Source organism: Urocampus carinirostris, chromosome 3 (assembly GCF_059441175.1).
Source record: "Urocampus carinirostris isolate Australia breed hairy pipefish chromosome 3, RoL_Ucar_1.0, whole genome shotgun sequence".
NCBI classification, from domain to species: Eukaryota; Metazoa; Chordata; class Actinopteri; order Syngnathiformes; family Syngnathidae; genus Urocampus; species Urocampus carinirostris.
This window is the reverse complement of record NC_142351.1, coordinates 60,287,525-60,303,756: the sequence shown is the minus strand read 5'-3', so window position 1 is coordinate 60,303,756 and position 16,232 is coordinate 60,287,525. Positions and strand designations below refer to the sequence as shown.

At 38.7% G+C, this 16,232-nt stretch overlaps 1 protein-coding gene across 1 annotated transcript in view; it reads right to left on the bottom strand.

The window, feature by feature from the left end:
- The window catches only part of grm7 (glutamate metabotropic receptor 7), a 291,722-nt gene that overhangs the window by 12,313 nt on the left and 263,177 nt on the right, over positions 1-16,232 (bottom strand). The window lies entirely within an intron of this gene.

Genomic DNA, 16,232 nt, shown 5'->3' with positions numbered 1-16,232 from the left:
GAAAAGGTCGGGGTGACCTCGGTTGAATACCGTTACCAGACGATTAGAGTTTACCTTGAAGATACCGTTGCCAGACGGCGTGCAAGGAACGGTCACGTACTCATACGGCGTACACGGGACTGGTCACGTACTCATACGTGATACAGGACCGCCTTTTGGGGTGTACTCAATCGAAGCCTAATCGTCACTACCAGCTTTAAATACATTGTCATGTTCCTAGCTCTGTGAGATCTTTATTGACGCATCAATAAAGTGACAATCTCCCTCCGTAACGAGACTGGCTCCTGTCTATTTCTTTTATCCACTTATGAGAAGACTTTCTCTCGATTATCGGACCTCCAATTTCTACAACATTTGGCGCCGCAACGTGGATTGGCACTAATTAAGTAAAAAAGAAAAGGGAAAAGACTTCTCAGTGGAACGGTCTCGAGTGAGCAGTTGAGGTAAGGAAGATTTTTTTTCTCTCCTTACTTCGGTTTGCTTGTGGAGATTCGTGGGTGGACAGGAGCCTGTGGCGTCGGAGCTAAATTATGAAAATTCGTGCACGTGGGATTTTCCGTCTGTAGTCAGGCCCAAGTTCGGACGGATGAGATATATAGACTGAGTTGAGATTTTTATGTCCGACGGGAGTTCTGAGCTCAAAGAATCCTGTCTGTTTTGGGACATGGGCTGCTTGAAAACCTGGATAAAATGGTGCAGCGGCGTCGGTATTTGTATATTTATGATTGTCTTGAGATCTGTGTAAAGCTGTGATAAGACGTCGTCATTTGCTAGTGGCAGTTCAAAATAGACGATTTATATATTGTTAATACGGGAAATATTTATTTGTTTCCCTAGTGGATTTATGATTTGGGAGTCGGACATGTAACCTTGACTTAATAAGAAGTATGGTGCGTGGAAGACCGCCATTTTCTAAAATCTGATTTTGTTAGACCGACGCTAAAAAATGAGCAGTAATCGATGTTTTATTATTAAAATACTTTCGCATAGAACAGGCGATACAAAGAATGTGTGGGAATTGATGACATGTTTTGGTGTGGGAGATGTCTCATTCGGGAATGTTGGTGTGTGCCAGCTAGCGAGAACTGTGCGTGTGTGTTTCTGTCTGTGGATGTGTGTTCTCCCCCGCCCGGCTAGCTCAGTCGGTGGAGCATGAGATTCTTAATCTCAGGGTCGTGGGCTTCGCTGAGTGATTTTTATTTCAATGGCAGATAACATCGCTTGCTTAAATGTGATTTCTCTTTATTTAAATAATAACAGTCATTAAAAAAATGTTACCAATGAGCGAACGTTACTGCTTTTATATTTAATATTAAAAAGAGGTAATTATATAATAAAAATAAATACAAGTAAAAGTGTCCTAAACGTTTGTTAAAGACCCTTTTGAAATGTAATATTTATTTGACTGTTTATGCAAATTATATTCTGTATTTTTGTAAAAAAGGAAATAAAATATCTTATTTTGTACGCGGGTGATTTATAGTTAACTGTTTAAGGGCGAGGACGACGCTGTGCGGAGGAGAACCTTTGTGTTTTTGTCTTTTTTGTTTTTGTTTTGTTTGGCGTTGGGTGTGGAGTTATGGAGGCATGGATGAATGATGGAGTGACTGCTTCTTGGTTTTTGTGGGTTATTAGCGCAAACCGTTGGTTCTTTTTGTCTTTTTTGTTTTTTGTTTTTTACCCCCCCTTACCCCCACCACTCTGTCTTTCTCCGTGTGTAAGTTGAGCTCGACCGTGTGTATTGTTTTCCCTTTACTTTATGTAACGTTATGTTAAGTGGTGTCATAAAAATAAAAAAATGGAGGGATTACTTAATTCGTCAAGTCAAGTGCTCCGTTTGCGTGCGGCCTTTTGATTTGTGAGATCTTGTTCCGATAAACGTAATAAGTATAGTTTGGGTAAATTGAGGACAATTTGGCAAGCTTTTTCAAAATACAATGAAGAGCAGATTACTCAATCTTGAGGAAGACCATGAAAAATTTAAGAATTTAATTGCTAAGGTGATGTCTTCATTCATTCATTCAGTCATTTAACCTAGACTAAACATCCGAGTTTGTAAACATGACCGATTTAACAGGATTCAGAAGTCAGACGATCGTTGAAAAGGGCCGAAGATAGACAGAAAAACGAGCAAAGAACAAACAAAGAAGTTCACTAATCCATTGTCTGGCCGCTTGTCTACAGAAGGGTCGTGGGGACACTGGAGCACGTCCAGGCTGTCCTCAAACAGTGCTGATTGCAGCCAGTTACGAGGGGAAAAAGGTAGACAGCTGAGCACCAAGGTCAGTTTGGTACTGATAAGCTCACGAAAACATTCCGGCGGCAGACTGCGAGTGAACGTCACAAGGGACTGAGCCAGACGGCCAAGGCCGTCGACAGGGCGGTGATAACAACACAAGTCTGCTTTGAATCACGCTAGAATCTTGTTGATTGACGTAGTGTTTACAAATCTGAGGAATATTGATACGTTTGGATTGTGAATTATTTTATTTTAACACAGAAATACTGCTAAAATTGTATTTTGAATCTGCATTCCAGGAAATCGGTGATTGTGTCTCCAGAGGCAGGGAGAATAGGTAACAGGGAAATACCTTTGACTTTATATCAGATAAATTTGTTTGTTCTAAAGGTCGTGAAGGGCATCTTACAAAAACAACACATTAAACAATGGTTCCGTGGGTGAATTAGGTACAACCCACTACAGTACTTTCATTTATAGATAAACTCTTCTGCCATAACAAAGACATTAGAGGTATGTTCTAATGAGTTACTTTTCATTTGGTCATGATACAATTATTTGTTCATGAAATTTGAACTCTTCAACATGATTTATGTGTTAACTTAGTAATCACATGAGTTAGATATGATGGTATTCTCAGTGATAGTTTTTAAAAGCAAAGGTAGTCCAATGTTTTTTAATGTGGCTGATTTTGACTTAAACTGTAATTTTATATGGGAAGATACATTGAAAATTGATGCTGTTGTTTTGTCTATTTCTTTGTCATCTGAATGCATTGAAAGTACTTTAAAAACACGGAAAACCCATGAGCTTCGGGGGGGACTTCGCCCCACTAGTCCCCCCACCGGGGCACTGCCCTGGACCCAGTTGGGGGCCCGCACCCCCCAGACCCCCACCTAATTTTCAGATAATTTCACTTTGGTCAAATCATATCCGTGTAACAGGCAGACCAGCACCGCATCTGGGCCACTTGAGCAACTACAAAACACTACAAACTGAACTGAGAGACTGAATGTGACAATTGACGGCTGTCATCTACCAGCTGGTTAAGAGACAGGAGTCCAAGGTCGAACAACCATTTGAAAAGACGTCCCAGGGGATCTCGTGTACATCAAGGTCGACGAAAGAGGAACCAACCGAGGCGTGAGGGACCGTACACCGTCGTGAGGGCAACGCTGGCCGCAGTCCAGGTCGAGGGCTCACGCTGCCACCCAGGGGTCATCATTAATTGATTTTTGGAAAAAAAAATAATATTTAAGTGCGAAAAAATTAAAATTAATTTTTTTTGCGGCAAGGCCAATTGATGGGTATTTATTGGATTTCTAGCCATTAATTGGTAATTTAATGGTATACTAGCCGTGTCAATATGGTCGAACAAACTGGTCCTTTAATCTTTACTTTTAGTACAAGAAATATCTTCTGAGTTATTGGTGATCACATCAGCTACCGTCATGTTGGGGCTTGTTTTATAATTATAATTTGTCGATTCCTCCTAAATTAATATGCGAATTGACGGAACACTAACTGAGGTAGATGAACAGTGAATGATAGAACATTCACGCCAACATTATCATGCGCAGTAAGACACCTTAGTAATAAGAGGTTTTGCTATTTATTACACATTCATTTATGAACAAAAATGTGTACAACATAGAAGCATCGGAGAGAGTGAAAATGTTAGAGATTTTCATTAGATGAAACGATGTGGGAAACAAATTCGCTGTCCCAGAAGCGGTTGTTAGAAAACAAAAAAAGTTGGGCTTCTAGGCAATTTGTTGACAAGGTTGAATTTCATTTCTCATAAAAAGCTGGGCCTTATAATGGGGGAAACACGGTAGCTTACGCGTATACATGCACTGTCCCGATTGTGCGTGTATGTGCCCTTGACCGCATACGAAATGCTCGCGCGGCGAAAAAATTTACACGTTTGTTGACGCAATCGACTAACAAAAAACCCGGATAATTTCGCAATTAATGGGTCGCAAACTCGCAATAGTTGCTAATTATTTAAATTTTGCAATAAATGGATTTATGAATTTAAGCAACCATTCCATTAATTTTTTGCAATTAATGGCATTAATTTTTCACCAATCATTTATTGCTGACCCCTGCTGCCACCGTCAACGAGACCAAGCAAGATCAACAGGACAGTAACGTTCAAATTAGGAAAACAAGATGTGGATAACAAAGCTGTGTGTGATAATAAATTGTCTGATATGGTTGTTACTAGGAGCAGAGCTCGAGAAATCGCAGCGGCGAATGGAAATTGCGGTTCCGAAAGTGCAACCGGAGATCCAAAAAGCGACGCTGCAGACCATGACGCATCCTAGAGACAGCGGCCCGGTTAAGTGTGACACTACTGTATAACATGCCAAAACGGTTGGTGATTTGGAAAGTACAAGTACACTTTACCTCATGAAGGGCTCACTGGCCCTGAGGTAGATAAGCTCTAAAGTACCAAAATCAAAAACATTACAGGAAAAAACTCGCAGGAAAAAAGAAAAATGTGAGATGTGACGAAAATGTGTAAAATATAATTTTTAGAATATGGTTTCATAAGAGACATGCACTCGAAATTTTTTAAAGGGACAGTGTGTATAAATTGACCGCAAGAAGTCTTTGCACTGTGGAGTGCAACCAAAATAAAAGTGCTTAACAGGATAATAAAGGGGGGTCACAGCACCCACATAAGCACTATTTTTCACTGCCTCTAGGTGATGCTCATGTTATGTTATGGAAAACTCCAGTAACTCCAGTTTGCAATCGCGTAGTCACACCAGCAATCCCTGTTTTGGATATAAATTGCTAAAAATACTTTATAAAAAAGCTAATTAAACGATTTAGGTTCACTATCAAGACATTTCTAATAAAAACTCGCAGGAAAAAACCTTAACCGACAACGAAAGTTTTATCCAGAAGCTGTAGCAAAGAAACTCAAAAGTTTTGATTAGGTAAGTGTTAAGGACTATAAACAGGACATGCGCATTTTGCTCCATTGCACAGCGCCCGTGCTAAAAGTAAATACGTAAATATCTTCAGTTGTAGGGATTTTTAACATTTTCATTTTGGGACAAAATGACAGACAAAATGACCCTTAGCACTCATAAGTGACGGCAGGAGTCAGTCGAATTTTAAGTCACTCAACACTCAAAACGTTACACGGTAAAAATTAAAATCGCTGAAGGAAAGTACCGTAGAAATACTACGACAGTAATACGGTAATAGAGAAATGCCCCTAGAGGTATACTAAACAGTATCACAAAACTAACGATTCAATATAGTACTTTAAAACAAAGACATAGTACACTACATCAATTAAAAATAAGTAACTACAGAACTAAATACCAAGTTAAGTGCAAGAAAAGCATTTATGAGAGGGCTCTCTTCAATAAATTGAGGAAAAAGCCGTTTTGTCCAATGAAAAAGACGGACTTAACCAATTACCAACAACAATGACGTAATCTCGGAGCGACGAGATCTCGTTAGCTAAGATCGGCGTGCAGAAAAATAAAATCTCATACAGCAAAACCAAGAATCTTTGTTAAAGAGGAATTAAATGATAATGAAAATTTACAGGAAAAGGTTGCGTCCCCAACATAGATGATGCGTCTGGGACACAGGAACAGGGTGAACTGTGAACACTGAGTGTATACTAGGTAATTATACAGAATAGTTTAAAAAGAAAGAATGTTTAAGTAACAAAACTAATCATCTCTCGTTGAATATGCGAATGTAAAAAGGGTAAGAACTTTTAAGACGTGTAGTTTTGCTAGAGCAGAGGCAAGTAAAACAAAGAAGAAGACTGGAAACCGTCCATAATTTTAGTGTCCATCTTTTCGTTGGTTATAAATGGACATATTCAAAAGAGGCGTAATACATAAAAAGGTTGTAGATAGATTACTAGTGGTGTGAATGATTTCGAATTATCAAAAATTGAAAGAAGTTTGAAGATGACGACATAGTATCACAGGGAAGAAAATTGGAAACTAGAAATCATTAATAACGTAACTTAAGTTATTCCAGTCACTGAATGAAATATTTCTTCTGAAAGAAAAGGAAAAGAAAAACAAAGGGAACTAAGACAATTGGGTAAAAAACGAAGATTGTTGCGCGGAATAAAAGATTAAGATAGTAATGTAAAATAGATACGATTCAACAAGATAATTCATAGGTGACAAGTAGGTATTGCTTTATATCGAATCAACAATAAGAGATTATGATTACAGAGGGATGAAAAGACAATTAGAAATTTTTGACATTGAGTTCGAGTTGGCAGGTTTTTTAGGACAATTGATTCCACACTGAGTTTTTTAGAATGAGTGTTACGTTCGACAAATGATAAATGAATGTGAAACAATAGCTGACTTATGGTTGAATAAGTTAAAATGAAACATTGTCTATGGAAAAGAGCATTTTTTTTTTTTTGAGTTAGGTAAAGGAACGGAAAAGATAAGGTTATAGTTATAATTAATACAATATGTACACAAGAATGTGCATTTAAAATGTTACATACGGTTGAGGTTTGTGTAAATATGCATTTGGTGAAAAATAGTCAATATAGTGCAAAAGAAAGTTGTACACAGTTGTACCTCTACTTATACGTTTAATTGGTTCTAGCAGTAAATATGAAATGATGAAACTATTGTAAATCGAAACACATTATCGATTTGAATCAATTGGATTGAAACGGGATTAGTCCGTTCCGAAAGCAAACGAACCTTGTTGAGTCAACTGCAATTGCCCTGAAGGTATACTGATGTTCAGTAGAGGTTCGTACATAAACGAAATCTAAAATAATATGTTTTAAAACTAACAATATAAATGTGTTAGAATAGCCAAGCCCAAGTCCAGACATAAATAGTGTTTGGGGAAAGATCTGAAAAATGGTGTATCCAAGCGATCACCGTCGTACGTTTGGGAACTGGGGAGCGGTTTTGTAAGGAACAATGGAAAAAATAACAAGGAACAAAGGGCTAATATTTCAGTTTGATGTGCAAAGCTTACACAAAGTAAATAAACAGGAATTAAATATAATGAAATACAACATCATAATTGTAAATGAGAAAAACTGGATGTGTCCCTAGGCCGTGACGACAAAAGTTTGCCCACCATTGACTTAAAACAATTGTTTTTGGGACGATAGACTGGTGGTTAATTGCGCTTTTAATGACTGATTTTTTTTTAGGTTCTTTTAAGAAGCAGAATGTTGGAAAAATTTTAAGCTGATTGTAGGCGATGATGAAATAGGTTGGTAAATTCTCTATAGAGCGTGACGTCTCGTTTGGTTTCATGTTATAGTCGTCATAGTTCCATTCCACTCCTTGTAGTTATTAGTATCGATACGACGACACACACACACACATACACTGCTGTCGTCTTAATAAAACTGAATCGTCTCTGCACCGCACAACAAAGTAGCCACGATCACACTCTCAGTCCACTCTTGGCGCCCATTCTCAGTCATCCCTCTTCTCAGAGCGCCCTAAGCCTTGCTTCCTTGATTGAGTAGAAGGACGTGTATAAATAGTGCAATTTGCGATAGAAGACAAGTTTGAATTACTGAAATTCCGGGTATCATGGGATGAGTCAGAGAAACGTGCAACCAGTCGGAGTGCCGACGGACTACCAGAAACCAAATATGTTAACGACAGTACAGACTAAAGTTAATAATATACTAAATAATAATACTAAATAATAATGATAGGCTAAACCTTAATGTGACGATACAGGCAAGAAAGGTTCCGACACACCAAAGTCCAGAGAAACCTACACCCACGGCGACAGCACTAAAGAGTGAGGTTACAACGCCGACAGCCAAAAATGAGTGCACGGCCAGTACGTAAAATTCGGGAAATTGTGTAGAAGAGGAAAACCGTAACCCTAACTCGGTAGTTGTGTAGGCGCATGGTCTCAATGTGCACTGACTTAATTTGACTAAACAACTTAAATTTTTGTGGGCCATTTGTCTTGTCATATGTTTTATGTTTGTTCAATGTGTAAATGTTTGTATCCTGTCCTATATTCTCTTTTTTCTCGTCTTATATGTTTGTTTGTACTAGCGTTTAAGCGGCCCACGTAACTGAAAAGAAAAAAGTAGAAAAATACGAAGGAAAAATGCCGCGGACGAGAGCACGTGCGTTTTTAACAAAGAAGAAAAAGGAAGCGAATTTAAGTGCACAATGCAACGACAGAAACGTTTTGTTATCAACAGTAAGACCGTTTAAAAATATTGTTTTTGGGTGGAACCGAGAGCACATCGCGTCAGGAATCGAAAATGTTCGTTTTTTGGGAAATCAGCGTTTGACGCTAAGGGTGTACTACATAACGCATAGGGGCCTGAGGGGTTCCAGTAAATATTTTTTACGGTCCAAATTTTTTCTGTTTTTTCAATTGGAAAACGATAAATTTAGGAGTGGTAAGTTTGGAAAAATTATGTTGAGTTATTTCAGATTCATAGAGGTAATGCCAGAACCACACCATAGAAAGATGGAATAGTGACAGAAAATGAATAAAAATGTTTCGTTTTCAGTTAAAGATTGGAAAATAAAGGAATGTGAAGATGAGGAAAAATCCAATTGAGTGAATTAAATGGAGTAATTTGAGAATGTAAAGCATTGTTGTACGGGAATAGTGGAAAAGCGTGAGTAAATACTTTTTTTTCATTGAATATGGAGGAAATATTCATTGAATGGAATACAAATGAGTAAGATGAATCGTTGTAGATCAATGCACGTCGTTTTCAAATGAAGTAGGTGGAGCTAGGATAGTAGATTTAATTGGTTTGGGAAAAATAAATACATGAATTGAAAGATTAAGTGAGATGGTTATATGTCAATTTCCCATTAAACTAGTGGGCTAAAAAGCATGTGTTAGAGGGCGTAGGAGAAGGTAAAGTTATGTAGAAAATGGATAGTTGGCAAAGCAAGTAAGGAAGTTACAAATACAGAAAGATAAGAGTTAGCAAAGGAAGAAGTAAAAAGGGGAGAAGAAAGTAGGCGTTGAGGAAAAGAGAAGAGAGGGACATACAAGTGAGAAAAGGAAGAAAATGAAAAGGGTAAAAAGTAATTTAATGAAATATTTTTGTTGACAATTGGCCGGAGTAAAGAAAACATATGTATGTGGACGGGTATGGCTAAATAACATCGGACAACCGAGAGTAATTCCAGAGTAATTTATAGCTAGCAATGAAATTAAGTCTGGATTAGGATCGGTGTTTATCTGGATAACTCAGAATAAGAACGCAAAATGGATTAACTACATTTATTACAACCAACAACGTTTATTAATTACATTAACGAGGCCTTTAGTGCAGTAGGAGAGCAATTACATGAGACGTCTAGGATGGCCTGGCAGGATCATCAGGCCTTCGATTTTCTTTTAGCCAGTATAGGTGTGTCATATGATAAAGGAGGAAGGCTGTACGTATATACCTTTAAATACATCCGAAGCAGGAAGCCTCACAAGAGCACTGACGAAGATTCGTGAGTTGAGCAATGAAGTGACAGTAAATACTGAGAAGTACAGTATCTCTTTTGATTGGTTCTCGTATACATTCGGGTACTGGGGTAGTATGTTAGCGAAGGGGGAAATTTTCGTGCTAACTGTCGTAATAATTATGTGTTTGTTGTGTTTCTGCGCCATACCTATTCTTAAAAGAGTAATTCTTGAGACTTTTGGAGAACAAATGACAGTAGTGGCTAATACTAGGGTGGTAAGAAGCTAAATGAGCACAGTTAGTGATTAAATATCCAAGCCTATTCCTTAGTGAGGGAGAACAGATGACTCAACTGAATTCAGAACCTTGAATTTTATTTGGCAACGTTAATAGTCAGTCTACATTACATTAGATAATGGAGCATCTGCGGAAAGAGACACATATGATGATCTGGACGGAATACGATATCAATTAGCACTATTGTTAAACACGCAACACACTGTATAGCACTAGGAATAACAGCAACAAATATATTGGTTTCTAATTGTGATTCTTTTGTTGGTATGTCACACTGCCGGGGAACAAGCTGCTGCCTGGGATGGTCATCGTCGCTTCCGGGTTTTTGGCTGCATGGAAACTGAGCGTGATGCCTGCTGGGATAACACTCACTCCAACATCTGACTTCACGACACCCGTTGACGAATACGACAATGCATGGTCTTCAAATTTTTCAAAGGGGTCGGGCCAAAGGCCGATGTGCATGCTGTATCACTATCCAGTCTTGCGCTCATCTTGAAATGTATCGACTGTTAACGAAATTGGTTATCGATGATCAGTTTAATCATTCATTTACCTTTATCACGTACCGATCAACCGTCGACGGTCCACGTGTATAATACAGTATGTACGGATAAAGATAAATGAAGGGGGGGGTTAGTGCATGGGTCAGATGTTTGGAGTGTTAGGGGTTTTTTCTTTTTTATTTAATGAAACATGAACAATGAAAGTTAGAGTAATCACAGCAGGCTGACCGCCAGAATTTTATTTTATTTTCGATTCGCGTAAACTCTGTCCTGTATTGATATCTATGATTGGTAATAATTTGTCACTACTCTGTATTCCTTTTCAATTTTAATTTCCATTCAAAGGAAAAAAAAAAAAAAAGGGGGGATTATGTTGTGGCAAATCCTCAAAAGCATTTGCACTTGCATATATAGAAATAGATTTGCATACATGTCTACATTAACTTACAATACATTACTTGCTTGTGGGAAAAGGTCGGGGTGACCTCGGTTGAATACCGTTACCAGACGATTAGAGTTTACCTTGAAGATACCGTTGCCAGACGGCGTGCAAGGAACGGTCACGTACTCATACGGCGTACACGGGACTGGTCACGTACTCATACGTGATACAGGACCGCCTTTTGGGGTGTACTCAATCGAAGCCTAATCGTCACTACCAGCTTTAAATACATTGTCATGTTCCTAGCTCTGTGAGATCTTTATTGACGCATCAATAAAGTGACAATCTCCCTCCGTAACGAGACTGGCTCCTGTCTATTTCTTTTATCCACTTATGAGAAGACTTTCTCTCGATTATCGGACCTCCAATTTCTACAACAATGACATGACGCACTTCTGGGACGCCGACCTGCTGACCCAATGACCTGCAGGGCAACCTTGATAACAGATGCTGAGATTCAGACCGCCTCAGCTCGTTGGAGACGGTATCGCCCTGGCAACCAAGAAGGGGGAGGCGTCCTACCATTGATTCACTATGACTGCATAGACACACACATTCCGAGGAAAGCCCACAACTGAGTGTGACAACTGTTGGAGATTTTCCAGGGAAGAGCCGTCGTCCAGAAAAAAAAAAAAAAATCATTGGGCGGCTGAATGGCTAGCACAGTACCGCGATGCCGTAAATGGGTTGGTTGCACGACTTTATGCAAAGTCAAGTCAATGTCCAGCACGTGAACGAAAACATCAATTTAGAGCGACAGTTTAATTTAAGTTCCGGTGCTGTGGAACATATTTTATTGCTTTTTTGTCTTGTATTTGCACTATAGAATCACAAATATTGTAACAGTATGTGTCCCAAGTGATGTGCAGCAAAATTCTCTTAACGACATAAGGAAAATATAGTACAAATAATATTGTAGTGCAGGGATCGGGACTCTTTTTGACATAAAGAGCCATACAAGCAAATATTTGATTTTTTTATTTTTTTGAGGGAGAGAGAGCCATACCATATTCAACAAAACTGCTACGCCCACTCTCCAGACAAAAGCTAATTCTTCAGCACATTCTACTTCACAGTGTAATGTTTGATGATTTGATCAAATTTATGAAATAACAATTAAGCCAGAGCCTGTCTCATATCAACAAATACACCATTTTAAATTTGTCTCCCTCTCGCAGTTATTTAAGATGCTTGCGGCTCATTTTGACGTTAATTTTTTTTTGTGAACATCGTTTTCAAAACAAGGTGCAAGCAGCTTTCTCTTGTAAATATGTCACCAAAACCGCAAACGGAAAGTTTAGGGATGTAATTCCCTTCAGCGCATTAGGTGCGGGTGAGACAGAGGGGAGCGTGTTGTGTGTGCATAAATCCGCCCACCCTAGCCGCTCACCCAACCAAAATGTTCTGTGTGCCACAGTGACCATGAATGATAATAAAACCCTTTACTGACATTTTCTCAACATGATAATTAAAAGTTTAAAAGCAGCAATACAAAACTGTCACGGAGATTTAATTTTTTTAAAACATTTTCAATGGATGGTGTGCCTCAAAATTTGCAAAAGGACCATGGCTCAAAAAAGGTTGAAATTGTTCTCATTATGTTTACACTGAGAGTAAAAAGTATTTGATCGCTTGCTGATTTTGTTTTGTTTGGCCATTAATAAAGACAGATTATATCATACTTTTAAATATAAATGTATTCTAACATGAACGGACAAAATATAAAAAAATAATCAAGAAAATACTTAAAAGAGTATATTTCAATTAATGCATTCTAATTTCATTAAGGGAAATAAGTAATTGATCCTCTATTATGTATTACGAATACAGGCTTCACAGACCAGTTGAACACTCTAATCAATTCACTAACTCTTCAATATAGGTAACGTCATGGTGGGCGCCTGCAGTCCCGCTTTTCCCCAAAAGATGGCAGGTTTACCTTATTTCACAATTTCTTTTACTTTTCTTCTCCCTAGCAGTTAAACAATCAGCCACCTCTGCCATAAAAGCCCTGGGCTCCCTCCTTTCTGTACTGAACCGTTTTGATCCCTGGAGTCTATCAACCAACAAAATAACAAGTCAAGTCAAGTCAAGTCATGTTTTTTGTATAGCCCTTAATCACAAAGAGTCTCAAAGGGCTGCACAGACCACAGATTAGTGAAAAACACAGATTATTATGACACCATCCCCTGATGTAAAACCTACATGAGGGCAAATGATACACAGATACTGTCAACATAAAATATAGGTTATTCATAAGCTATATAACAGAAGTGTGTTTTAAGACTAGATTTAAAAAGTCCTTCGGCTTCCACGTTCCGGTTTTGCCACTCCAAGTTCCGCGACACCGTCTCCTCCTCCAGTTCCCTTCTTGTCCCCACTATTGTCCACCCAAGCCATCATCGTTAAAGGTATTACCAAATTTTCACTTCAAGATTTTTCTTCTTCCGCAGGCCTCCCTCTCAAGATCTCCTCCACTATGCCGGTCCAACCCCCCCTTCTTACTGGGAATCTTTTTTGTTTAATTAAACGTCGCCCCCAATAGGGTTGGATCACATTCCTTTTCTTTCGCATTTCGGTCCGTCCGACACCTCGCGACAGGTAAGACCAAAGAACCATTGGTACAATTGTGAGAAAATTCTAGAAGTGTGACCATCAATAGAACTCAGTCCTGGGGCGACAATGATCATAAGAACTGTGGAAAATATCATGCAAACACTTAACAGGAATTGTTAAATGACTGAATGACTTAAGTATGTCAATGATCACTGTAAAAAAGTACAACGTGATTGGGGGAAGGTTCTGTGGTCATATATGACCAAAAATGAACTATTTGGTCTAAATTTAACCTTTAACGTGTTGAGGAAGAAAAATGCTGTCTTAGAACCGAAGAACATTGTGCCCACCATCATGCATGGAGGTGGAAACCTCACGTTTTGTGGGTGCTTCTCTGCCAAAGGCGCATAGCTACATCACCATATCAGTGGGAAGATGAATGGAGCAATCTACAGTGCAATTCTTAGAAACAACTTCCTTCCTTCTGCCAGGAAGGTGAAAACGGGTCATGGTTCCAACATGACAAAGACCCGAAGAATACAGCAAAGGCAACCAAGGAGTGGTTCAAGAATAACTACATTAAGATTATGGATTAGCTCAGCCAGTCTTCAATCCCCAATACATTCGAAAATCTATAGAGGAAAGTGAAGGTCCGAGTGGGCAAGCGCAAGCTTACCAAACATAATGATTTAGAGAGGATCTTGAAAGAAAAATGGGCCAAAATACTATATGGTACATGTGCTAATCTTGTGGTCAACTACCACAAACATCTGAGCGCTGTGCTTGCATACAAAGTCTTTGTCACCAAGTTGCAAGTATTTTTGGCCAGTGGGATCAAATACTTATTGCCCTCAATGATATAATATAAATATAATATTTTATAATAGAATACATCCATCAATAAAACAATAGACTGATCATGTCTTCATTTGAGGGCAAACCAGCAAAACCATCTTGCACGTTTTTTTTGCTACTGGATTCCTGACATTTATGGCACAACAGGAACTGTCAATAACACAAATATGAAAAGGTGCTTTTTTGCAAAAAGTAGGTACTCTCTCACGTCGCTCTGATGCTGTTAAGCACCCACATCAACACCGCCCCCAAATAATATGATTGCTAATTTCACCTGTGAAAAAAATCTGCTAATTGAATACGCTGTTGATTAGAATGCTCTGAACACACACGAACAAGAGCAGACAGGATGATTTGAATAGTTCACAAAACAAAGCAAGTGTGACATCCCTCAAAATTATTTTCATAAGTTGTCGGCCCACAGTCAACACAGTGAAAAATATATTTATTATACTTGTTAAAAAGCTTAGAAAAGCCTTTATTAGTATGTGTAGACCCATTCATGGACTGACAAAAATGTCTTACGAGACATCTGCTTCATAAAAGCCACACCGTATTGGGTGTCTTAACTCTTAACTGGGTTTCTTTCAGACAGCAATCTTTTAACTATCATACAAAACCGACTATAAGCCTAAAGGTTTTTTTAAACTATGTGACTTAGATATTGATGCGGTCATTTTATGAATCAATGAAAGTTTTAACTGTACTTAATTTAGAGTCCAAGTAGCCCAAGCAAATTGAACTAAACGGAATATATAATTACATGGTGGTATGGTGGATGGGTGGTATGCGCGTAGCCCCACAGTACTAAGTTCTATGGACCAGTTCCAGCTACAGCAACCTCCCCGTGCCTGCGTAGGTTTACTCCAGGCATTCTGGTTTCCTCCCAAAAACATGGCAGGTTTATAAGCAGTTCCAAATTGTCCCTAGGTGTGAATGAGCGAGTGAGTTGTCTGTCTTTCTGTGCCCTGCGACTGCCTGGCAACGTGTTCCTGGTCTCCCCTGCCCACTGCCCAAAGATGGCTGGGATGTGCTCCAGCTTCCTCCGTGACACTAGTAAGGATAAGCGGAGCAGAATATGGACGGAATATACATCATTTTCATCAACTAAAAATACTTAAACCCTACTTGCTAATTTACAAACAAACAAAGGAATATCATTTAGTAGGAGAAATGGAGCTTGTTGTCTTGCGCGGGTTTTAAAAATATTTATAGGTGCTCGAAAACATGCCTGTTACAAAAGATACAAACAATTGACACTTGTTCTAGCTACACAAAGAAAAAACTTGCCATTTTTAACAATGCAGATATTAGTGCTGTGTTAGTGCCACATTCATTTCATACCAGATCCTTTTTTTTTTTTTACCCCACTCTTGAAAAATAAATTACATATACCTAGACCTACATGAAAACCAAACCGAATATAAAAATGTCCGGGTTTGTAGTTTGGTTTTATAAGGATATTAGACCCTGGACAAAAATCTCAGTTTTAGTTCCTCTCAAAGTTGTTGGCTGATCCCAAACTCTTCCAAGTGACATTGTTACACAAAACATTCACCTTAGATTTGCCACAATGTTGATTCCAATACAAATGACATACCAAGCTTGACGCATTAAAAATGAACAAAAAAAGGATTCAAAACGTCCTAATTGTGTATTCCTGGCACAGACCAACCCCACACACCAAGACCTGAGCCCAGCGAAACCATTCTGTCGCGCCAATTCTGAGCACGTTGGTCGGAGTAAGACTCTGCTCCATTGACTGATTATCCACTTCCCTTCCATTGATAGAACTCAATTCTACTTCTTCCAAATCTCCCCTTCCTCTGGCACACTCGGGTTAAAGGTCTGGGAGATAACTGAAATTCACTTCTATAGGCATTAGACATACTTTTTACCTCG